The sequence below is a fragment of the Sminthopsis crassicaudata genome, chromosome 2 (genome assembly GCF_048593235.1).
Source record: "Sminthopsis crassicaudata isolate SCR6 chromosome 2, ASM4859323v1, whole genome shotgun sequence".
NCBI classification, from domain to species: Eukaryota; Metazoa; Chordata; class Mammalia; order Dasyuromorphia; family Dasyuridae; genus Sminthopsis; species Sminthopsis crassicaudata.
The window spans coordinates 201,311,118-201,322,890 of NC_133618.1; the positions used below are offsets into that span (position 1 = coordinate 201,311,118).

Here is an 11,773-nt window from a genome sequence, read left to right on the forward strand (position 1 = left end):
ACTACTTTCCTAAGAATGTCTATGCTTCAACAACAGATACATTCATGACCCTACATTTTGTTTGCACAATTACATTCATAAAACATGAACTCTCCATTCCTTTCTCCCAATCTAAATATTAACTATTCTTTAAATTTTTCTTCAAATTTCACCCCTTCCATAAAGCCTTCCTTGATCATCTATGCTCACAATATTCTCTTATTTGAACTCTTAGATAACTTATTTTTTATTTTAATCAATCAATTCATCCATAATAATTTATTTGGTATTTAATATTTTCCAGGCACTGCACTAGGATTTGGCAATACAGAGATAAAAAGCAAACAGTGTAAAAGCCGATCTGATAGAATGAAGTATGACTTGGGGGGGTGTGTGAAGGGAGGATTATTCAATAAGGCTGGAAAGATAGGTTGAGGCTAGGCTATATAGGACTTTGAAAGCCACATAGAGAAATTACATTTTATCCTAAAAGCAATAGGAAGTCATTGTAGTTGACTGAATAGAGGACAAATGTGGTTAAATTCTGTAGTTAAAGAAAATTACTTTGGCAATACTATTTAGGATGAACTATACTAGGGAGAGACTTCAAACAAGGAAATTCATTAGGATGCTATTGCCATTATCTTGGTGAGAGTTAAAGAAATCTGAATTAAGGTGTAGTGGATGAAGGGGCCAGATAAGAGAACTATTTTAAAGACAGAAATAACAAGATTTGACAGCTTATTGGATATACGGAGTGAAAGAGTGAAAAGTCTAGGGAAATAATGAAATTACCTGGAAAAATGGAAGGATGATGGTATCCTCAATAGCATTCCTCTCTTGCTTAGTACATAATATTGATTGATTGATTGAATAGAAATAGGTAAATTTAAAATAGAGGGAGACTTAAGGGGAAAATAATAAATCTAGTTTACCCCAGTTGAGTTTATGTTATTTCTGAGACAATTTGAAAAGTCCAATAAGCAATTATTGATCAAAAATCAAAACTCTTGGGAAAGCCTAGAATGAATAATACATAGATTTGATAGTTATCTATCTAGGAACAATAGGGAACTTGTTAGATACAATGTAGTTTACAGAGAGCAAGGAAAGAGAGAGAATGTGTGTAAAAGGATATAGATGAGAAGAGGGCCTAAGATACCCACAGTTGGAGGATATAGGAAACTGAGAAAGAAAATTCAAACAAGTAGTATGTAGTATATACATATATATCCTCTCCTCCTTCCCCACCTCTCATTCTCTCTCTTTCTCCTATTTTTCTCTATCTCATTTTCCCTCTTTCTGTTTCCATATTTCTGTCTGCCTCTTACACACACAGAATATTCACCGTATCAAGTGTAACCTAGATAAATTGTGATTGAGAAAAATTATCAGATTTGACAATTTCAAGATAACTGATGACTTTAGAGAGGACTTTTTTATATGGAGTGGTGAAATTAGAGGTCAGATTTCGAAAGTTTAAAGGGTGAGTGGATGTATAGGCAAGAAATGTGGATAATTTTTTTCTAGGACCCTGGATAAGAAAAAGAGATAAGATATAGAATGATAGCTCAAGGAGATGGTAAATGCTAGTGAAGCATTTTTTTTTTAGATTGAGAGAATTGGATATATTTAAGGGGAAAGCATCAGTTGATAAGCAGAGATTGAAGGTTTTTGTTTTTAGAATAAGAGATACTTGGGCATATAGGAAGACAGAAAGGAAAGAATTGGTCAGATAAGCAGAGATTCAAAATTTAAGAGAGGGTGAATAATAGAGAACAAAATCTCTTGAAAAAAGCTAGAAGGGGATGGAATGAAGGATACATATGAAAGGGATGGCTTTGACAAGGAGGAGGGATATCTCTGTCAGATATTGGTGGAAAGAGAAGAGATTAGGACATAATGCCAAGGTTTCTTGAGAGGAAAAGAAGAGGAACTTTATGTGAAATGACCACAATATATTCAGTAAAGCAGAAAAAGCATAACTTTGGGGAATGGGGGTAGACAAAGGTACTAACTTAGGATAAAGCCTTTTGCAGTTGTTAACTTTTTGAGCTGAGTGTTGATGGAAATCTAAGTTTCTAGAAGTTTAAGGTGAAGTGGGTGAGCATACTTGACATAGGACAATGAAAAGACATGAAGGTAGTAAATGGAGTATTATGTGGGGAACATCCTCCCTTCAACCCCCCCCCCCCAAGTCATACTTCATTCTATCAGATCGGCTTTTACACTGTTTGCTTTTTATCTCTGTATTGATTATGGAATGCATGAATGGGAATTTTGTGTAATGAGGCTGGAAAGCTAAGTTGGGTTTGTAAATGTCAAAAAAATAATTTATATTTGATCCTACAAGAGAGAGCCATTGGTATTTATTGAGTAGGGAGTTAAAGTAGGACTAATTTAGGAAAAACATTTTTGCAACTTTATGGAGGATGGTTGAGATGGGGAGACACTTGGGATAAGGAGAAGCTATAGTCTAGGCCAGAACTTCTATAACTTTTTCCACTTGCAATCTTTTTTTGCCCAAGAAATGTCTAAATAAGCCTGAATACATAGGTATATAAAGTAGATATATGAAACAAACATTTATTGATAATAAATCATAATTTTGCAACTTCCCCCCACATTCAGTTACATGACCCAATATGGGATCTTAAGCAACAGTTTAAGAAGCTTTGAGCTAGGCAAAGCTGAATGAGGGTCTGAACTAGGTGACAGTTATGTAAGTGTAAAGAAGGCAATATGTATAACCAACGAAGCAAAGGAATAAACAGATCTAGCAGTTAGTTAGCTACATAGGATGTGAGAGTGAAGAATGGAGCATAATCTAGAAGTTGTAAAATTGGTTGATTGGAAGGACAGTAGTACCCTTGACCAAAGTAGGAAAGTTTGGGATAAGGTAGTGTGTGTGTGTGTGTGTGTGTGTGTGTGTGTGTGTGTGTGTTTGGGGAGAGGGGGCTGAGTTCTGTTTCTATTTTTTTAAACTTGAGATACTGCTGAGGATCTAGAATTCAGGAGAAAGACTCATCTTCATAGAGGGGACATTAAATTCATGGGGGCTGATTAGGCCACTTAGAAAAAAAGAGTGTAGATACAAAGAAACGTCTTTCAGTGTTATTTATTCACATGTATGAAGTTTTCCTCCCCACTTTGGCTGCAAGATATGGAAAGTAAAGATAGTGATCTATACTTTTTTTCCTGTTACAGAGCAAATATAGGTAGTATGTATAAGTTCCATAACACAGTGTAAACAATACTGAATTAGGATGTAGGTTCTGCAACCGAGAAGAAACTAGTTGATTTCCAAGGTCCCTTAAAGCATTCATTACATTCCTATAATTCTGTTGAGCTCAGGCTAGTTAGAATCCCTGATATAAATCTTACTAAAATATCACCCTTCACAGATGAATTGATTCTGTATATTGTTTGGGGAGGGAGGGAAGGAGGGGCTCTCTTTCTTATCTTTTCTTTTGTTATTAAATTTTGAATTTGGCAATCTGCATCCTTTTTTCTTCCTAGTGCATTTAATTAGACAGTAGAATTTAAAAATAGGGCCCCCGAGTATATTAAGAAAGTTGTAGTGGGGATTATGTGGGACAGCTGGTCGGTTTCTGATTTGAGAGGGCTTTTCTTTTTTCTTTCTTTTTTTTTTTTTTATTCTGTCATCTGAACTTTGCTTTGGTAATGCTGCAAATTAGCAGCTATTCATTCTTTAATGAACAAGGGTTCATGTAAATTTCAACTATGAATAGGCAATCAGGATCGCTTTGGGCATAATAGGTTATTTACCAGGCTGAGATTTCAATTTTGAACTCTTCCCTTCTTTAAAGACTCACATATATAATTTTGCAGCCATCTAATTACATATGTATATATTTACCAGATAGTGAATTTATGACTATATCTGTTCTAAATTGTTGTATGAAAAGAATAGGCAAAAGCTCAGCATACCTGAAAAGACCTATGGATAAAATGTTGAAACCACAGTAGTCTTAGGACTTAAAAATCACATTGTGTAGAAGCCAGTAGCATGAGGAGAAATGTACTTTTCACATGGTGAAAAGAGCACTTGACTGGGTCAAAACATGGAGAACGAGTCCAGGCTTTGCAGCTGTGCACCAGTGGCCAATAACAACTGTAAAAGCTTACTTATAGACCCAGAACTTATATCCAGGAAGCCATGGGTTCCAATCCTACCTTTATGCTTACTAGTTCTTTTTATTATATTATGTATGGGTCCTCTTGAAGAGGACCATGACATCAAGAAAATGATACTATGACATACAAGTGAATTGGATTTATGTGAGGGTAAGCTGTGCAAAGTCAGGAATCTTACCTTCTCCTCTGGAGCCATCTGGGTCCCTCTAGCCATCTGGTCTGATATAGACAGGATGACTAGAGATGGCCCTGGATACAATGGAGACCTTGTCCTTGTTAAGTTAGTCTTTTCCAGATCACATTTTGTCTGAGGTCATGCCTAATCTGTGATTAGGATAAATAAGAATAAGGCAGATACATAATACCTACTTTGTTTTATTAAAAGGAGCGTGATACAGTGGAAAGAAAGTTGGATTAAAAGCAGAAGCATTGGCTTTTATAGTTATGTGGTAAATAAAAATTGGAAAGATGTAATTTCTGTGAGCATCAATTTTCTCATCTATAAAATGGGAACAATAATACCTGCCTCATTTAGTAGTTGTGAAGCACAAATAATATATGTAAAGTGTTTTGCAAAATTAAAGGGCTATAAAAATGTCAACTACTGTTGGGTCTAGCAACTGCAAATTCAGTGCTATTTCTGCTATATTAAATTGTCATCATGTACCAATGTAATTGAAAGGAAATATAATTAGTCTTTAATTAGTTATAAAAGAAATGAAAAAAATTGGAACTCATGGGTATTTTAGGATTTCATTAGGTAGCCCATGTTTTGTGGCTTTGAGAAAAAGGCATTATCAGAAAAAAAATGTAAAGAAGTAAGGTCCCTATATAATGTTAAAATTTTGGGTGCACAGAATATGTGGTGCTGAATCATTTAATGGAGATGAAGCTAAGTACTAACAGTACTGAGCTGTGAGCATGACTGCATGCTACATCCTACCACCTCTCCAGCTCTGTTCCTTATTACCTTTCTCCTCATTCAAAGACAGTATAGTAGTTAAGTATGTCTCAAATAATGCAAAAAATTGCAGAAACACCCTATCAAATCAATTTATCCTCATCTCAGCTTGAACTGGGGAGAAAAAAAGAAAAAAAAAATTCTTTGGGTTAGCTTCTCTTCTCTATATCCCAAACTGTGCACTTATAAGCTTAAGCATAAATCATTGTCGATGGCCAAGTACTTTAATAGCTTTATCAAGTTACATAAAATTAAGGAGAGGCATTAAACAAGGTATATAAGGCTACAATATGACTTGCATTTGGGAGTTGAGTCCAAAAAACTTATTTTAGCAAGCAAAAAGGAAGTGGAGTCTTTGGGGACGGTACTCTTGGAGACACAGGGAAACTTAAGAGATTGTGACCTGGATTGTTTCAATTTCACCAACTAGACACCTGCTGTTTCAGTCAGAAGGCTCTCTGCTCCTTTACCTGATCCCAGTCTACCCCCAATCCTTATTTAATAATGTGTTCCAGTTCTGGTGTGGTCAATATGTCACTTTGGTTTACAATCTGATCAACTTCACTGTCTCCTGCCATATCCAACAGGTAAACACTGCCTACATACCATTTCTATTTGTATACACTGGGCAACATGGAGTGCTAGAACTGGGCCCTTTTCTTTTTTGTCTGGGTTCCATAGTTTCTCCCTAAATGCAAATTCCCACCAAGGTCAAAAGTATACCAAACCATAATGACTTAAGACTGTCCTGAAGATCCCTATAACATTAGAAATTGAGTCTCTCCCTCATTTCAATGGTTCTCTCTAGAGGACCCTCTCTACCAACAGACACAATCCAGAAATATTTTCAATTGAGACAAAAACAAAACAAACAAACAAAAAAATCTCAGTAAATAAATATGTGTGTGTGTGTGTGTGTGTGTGTGTGTGTGTGTGTGTGAATGATGATCACATCAAGAGCAAGAACACAACTTGATGCTAACACTTTAGGATAAAGCCCAGTTCACCTTATAGTAGTTATGGATCTGAGCATTCTATTGATCTGTACCTACTACCCAATCATTTTTATTTTTATGTGTGTGTCACTTAATTTCTGAACTTTAATTTTTTTCATGTGTAAAACAAAGGGTTGGGCCAGATAATTTCTGAGATCCCTTCCTGCACTTAATCCTACAATTCTAAACATTTCACATTTATTTTTGTTGTTCAGTCATTTAAATCATATACAATTTACATTTGGAGTTTTCTTTGCAGGTGTGGTTTGCCCTTTTGATCTACAGTTAATTTTACTGATAAGCTAACTGAAGCAAAGAGAATAAGGTCACATAGCTGGTATGTATATGAGGCAAGATTTGAACTCAGGAAGAAGAATATAGAATTAAAGTCTAGTATGCTATCTATTGAACCATCTAGCTGCCCTTCTTTTTAAACTACAGAATTAGAAAAATATGGCCCTAGGCTAGGACTTATAGTACAATATTTATTATTAGTATGTTATTATTGACAGTATTCTGTCTTGTTTCTCTCCCACTTAGCTTTTAATATAAGAAAATCTTCAATACTAAGTACATAAGCCACCAGACCATGCATAAACATAGATACATTACTACCTAAATCATAACTAACATTTATAATGATTATTATGTACCAGACAATGTGCTGATTTTTTTAAAATAAATATTCTCTCATTTTATCCTCACAAGAATACTAGGAAGTAGGTACTCTTATTTCCCTTACTTTATAAATGAGGAATTGAGGCAAAGACAAGTTATGTGACTTATTCAAAATTACATGGGTAGTAAATGTCCAAAGCAGGTCCAATGCTCTATCTACTGCACCATCTAAGTGTCCATATTATATATTATAATGTATAAAAATCTAAGGTAAAGGATCAGGGAATCTGAATTTGATTCTTGACCCTGCCATAAACAACATGGCCTTGGAAAAAGCATATAATTTTCTATTATCTATTTTGTCTATAATCTATTTATGCTTTTAGTTATTTGCATATTGTCTACACCACTGGAATTTGAGCTCTTTAAAAGCAGAGAAACTGTTTTTCATTTTTTGTTGTTGTTATCTTCATTCAACGAACAAGTAGTAATTAGGAACCTACTATGTGCCAGGTACTATCATAACTGCTGATGTTACAAATACAAAGAATGAAAAATCCCCACACACAATGAGCTTTCATGCTAATGAGAGTAAAAGTATATATAATATTATATAAACTGAATTAATAAAAAACATAGTTAAACAAAAATAATTTGGGAATGAGAACACTAGCAGTTAAGAATATCAGTGATTAGTAAAGTGTCTGATACATAGCTCTCACTTAAGATATGCTTATTGAGTAGACTGACTTAACTTATTAGCTCATTTTAAAAATGAGAGTTAGACAAAAAACTCAAATAGCTTTCAAATTTGAAATTCAATGATTCTTCATAGTTTAATATGAAAAAGACCTATGAAGTTACTAGATTTGGACATCAGAATACAATTGAAATTTGTGTTATATACAGAATGATATCCTTTGAGATCATTCATTAATTTCAAAGCTAACATACATGACCTTTTCCTATAATTATGCTTCATTTTCTTCATTTATAAAATGGACATCAGGTTCAGAATATAATGGATATAATTAGGCTATAGTGACTAATCTATAAAGTAAGAAGCCTTATAAAAGATAAAAGCACTGATTTCTGGATCACTTCAACTAGCAGTCAGTTATAAGATTGTGGGAAAGTGAGTTTGCTTTCTTGGGTGTCAGTTACTTCATTAAAATGAAGCAGCTATTCTAGATAATTTTATCATCAATCATTATTATTGTTATCATAGATTTAGTTAGAAGAGAATTTGGAGGTCTTCTAGCCTAATCCTCTCCAAGGATTCATTCCAGCTCTAAAGGTAGCTTTGGTACATATTAGAAAGAATACTGAGAGCAGATGGGTAATGAATGGTTAGAGCACCAGCCCTGTAATCAGGAGGATCCAAATTCAAATTTGGTTAGAGACACAAAAAAATCCCCAAACAAATAAAAAGGAATGCTGTTCTTGCATCAGAAGATGGGTTTAAGTCTTGTTTGACATTAGTTGAAGACTTGGATAAATAAGTTTAACGCTTCTAAGCTTTTTTTTCCATCACAAAAATAAGGATAATTATTGTTGATATTTATGTAATTGTATGAAAAAATAACTTTGTTGTACTATCCAATGCTAGTTATAATAATTAACATAACCTACATTTACATGGCACTTATAAATGAATTATTATTATTAGAGCTTTGAGTTCCCTAGTTGACAATGAAAGTCAGTGTAAAAAATGTAATGGTGGATAAAATTAAAGAAAAAAAAAAAACAAAACAAAACATGTATACTCTCAGTCTTGCATTAAAAAGAGAACAGGAAATTACTTTCTCTGACCTTTATATTAATCATTTGGTTTACTTAGATAACCAATCATTCTTAACAATTTTTATTAATATGATGACAAAAAATGTGCTGGCAGTCAGGCATGATAGCATACATCTCTAATCTTCCACTTCCTGGGGGGGGGGAAGCTGAGGCTAGTGACTTTTTTGAACTGAAGAGATCTGAACTGCAGTGGGCTAAACCAATGGGAGGGGTCAGTAGTAAGGTCAGAAGTAACAGAGTGATCCCACCAGAACAAATTGAGCACAGAGACAACCTGTCAAAGTTCCTGTGCCAATCACATTGAGAGGGGGGCTGTCTTAAGAAAAATACTTAAGTCTTCAATTTTTTAGGAAAAAAAACCAAACTTGATAGATTCCTGTAATATCATCCTACAATAATAGATAATGTGGTATTGGTAACAAAGAACTTCTTTTAGAGTTAAAAGTTCCCAGTTCAAATCTTGCTTCCACTAAGGCATATTACCTGTATGGAACTGGAGAAATCACTTAATCTCCAATGCTCTAGGAAACTAACATTGTAAATTGGAGAAAGAGCGCCAACCATAGCAGAGATTTCTCCTCTTAGAGTTCCCCCACTCCAATAAAATGACAGGCCCAATCCCCTCTATATACCTATAACCAGTATTAAGCCTGTCTCCTCTCCTCTGCCCCTAATTGCAGCTCCCTTTGGATTTCCAGACTCATTGATAAATTCAATAGGCTTTTTAATGTAGAAGAGATCCTGTTTGCTTCTTGACATCCTACATTATAATACTGCTATGCTTTATCAAAGACTGTTATTAATCTTGAGCTCATGAAACTTTAACACAGGCTTTATTATGTTGAGAGCTGATGGAAGGGAATTTGTTACTTAAATTTTCCTTTTGTTGCAGTTATCATTGTTGTCTTATTAACATTTTGTTTGTTTTGTGGAGTGTTCCTATTATAGAAGTACTCATGTCCATCCACGTGAGTGGATATTGTCTCAGACAAAATGAGCTCTAAAAAAGACATTGGCTTAAAAAGGTCATGGTTTCCCACTGTATGCAGGGCCAACTCCAGTCTATACCTGGCCACTGGACCCAGATGGCTGTGCAGGGGAAAGTGAGGCAGGTGGCCTGTTCGCTTGAGCATTATGATATTACTGATACTGATGCCTCTCCACAAATTAATCCTGACCTTCAGCAGGGCTTTATATTAGAGTTAGAAGCCGCATCCAGGACTCCTAATCTTACTCTAGCTGTCCTTACTAGAGATGGAAATGACAATTGTCCTGAGGTGTCAAACACACTGATTGCAACACTTGAGAGTGCCTCAGATTAAAATATCATTAGGAAATATTCAATAAATTAAACGAAAATATAATAAAATAGATATCATTACAATTTAAAAATAAGTCAGTATTCAGCCCTCTATGTGACTGAGGACCCTGATTTCCATTAGAGCTTCAGATCAGGATCTATTCAATCCTTTAATTTTCAAATGAAGAGATCTAGAGAAGGAAAGCCACTTGCCTGCCCAAGGTCACACAGCCATTCAGTCATTATCAGGGTGGGTTGACTTCCTGGCATTCCATAAGTGTGTTATTATGTTCTGGAAACCCAGCACCTACCTGGAATGCACACTGAAGGAGCCACCACAGCTGGACCGGATACTTAATCTGCCCTTGGTGTATTCATTCATTCTGATGTAATGTCTAACTGGTCATGTGATTGCTTAGGAAACCTCTGGCCATAATGGGAGCTCCTCAGATCTTTCAAGCAACCTCAAGGCAGAGAGAGGTTCCTGTGTTCCTCGAAACAGGACAGGGCAAAACTAAGGCTCCCATAAGTCTCTTGCTCCTTTGAATTAATCAGTTGAGAAATATATCTTATGCAGTTTTAGAAAAAAAACTGGAGGAGCTTTTCATTTCTATTGGAAAGACTGATCTCGCCCTATACTAGCAGCAGCTTTGCAAGGCAAATTCCAGGTGGTGCAGTATTTCTCCTTGTGCACTAAATCATGGTAGGTCATTAATATGCTAAAGATGCTGAAGCCAATTGGCTCCTGTGGTGGCAGCTTGGAGAAGGCTTCATGAATAATCAATGGAGCACCTGGAGGCATGAAATTTTCATATGAAGAGTTTCTAGACTTTTACGTTTAAACAGCCACAGCAACGCTAGGGAGGGAAGTGTGAGTGAGTGCTAGACAGACCTGGCACTTTGAGGGGTGTCAGGAAGAAACAGCAGCAACTCAGCTTTAAGAGAGAGCATGGATTTCATTCAAATCCCCTCTAATAACATTCATCAGCCAGGGCCAGGAATAGATTCTTGGCAGCTGCAAACTTCTTTCAGATTGAAGCTTGGGGGAAGTTGGGGGAGGCACCCCAAACACAGAGCTCCCATATCATAAGCTTCCTCGGAATGTTAAAGGACATTACATCATAAGGTGTTTAGCTAATTTATAAAGCCAGACTGGTACGGTGGGAAAAGTTCTGGATGTGTAATCAAAGTACATGGGTTAAAATTCAGTTATTGATATAACTTTGGATATTACTTAACTTCTTGGAGTTTTAATTTTCTCATCAGGAGGCTAATGGAACTGGTTTTAATAATCTCTAATGTTCCTTCCGATTCTAAACCTATGACAATATTTTAAAATCCTGGAATCTATTTCCTAGAAACAGCCTTGATCTATCTATACATCTTTCTGAAGTTAGTCTAGAAGTGTGCTCTATTTTTTTGTTTGTTTGTTTTTTGTTTTTGCTTTTTTTTTTTTAATATCTCTGCTTGCAAACTATTGTTATTTCACTTTTACTATCCTGACCTCAAAGCCTCTCTAAGTGTCATGACACCCCCATACATAGAGAGAAAGAGTAGTAAAGTAGGAGTGTGTGGTAAATTCTGGAGCCAGAAAGGACCAGTATTTTAATTCTGTGGCTACTTTTTACTGTCATTTCCCATTTATAGGCTTCAGTTTCCTCATCCATAAAACTATAAAACAAAGAAATTTGATTAGATAATCTTGAAGGTTCCTTTTAGCACTGAATCCTGTGAATAGAGCTCTGGATTTGAAATCAGGGAATTACAAGTTCAAATCTTGTTTCAAACACTACGCAGGGGAGTCATTTAACCCATGAGTCTCTTTTTCCTCAGATTGGAGACAATTAGAGCACTGCCTCAAATGAGATAAAATTATCCATATGTGAGATGAGATATCTATAATTACAAGATGCCCAATGTCAACTCAGAACTGATAATGCCCAGAAAAGGTTTTTTTTA

The 11,773-nt window shown here is 35.4% G+C and overlaps 1 long non-coding RNA gene across 2 annotated transcripts in view; it reads right to left on the reverse strand.

The window, feature by feature from the left end:
- The window catches only part of LOC141553350 (uncharacterized), a 204,334-nt gene extending 193,868 nt beyond the window's left edge, over window positions 1-10,466 (reverse strand). For both annotated transcript variants that reach the window (XR_012485416.1, XR_012485415.1), the window contains exon 1: window positions 10,126-10,466. This is a non-coding gene — a long non-coding RNA (uncharacterized LOC141553350). The remainder of the gene's footprint in view (window positions 1-10,125) is intronic.
- Window positions 10,467-11,773: the final 1,307 nt, after the last annotated feature.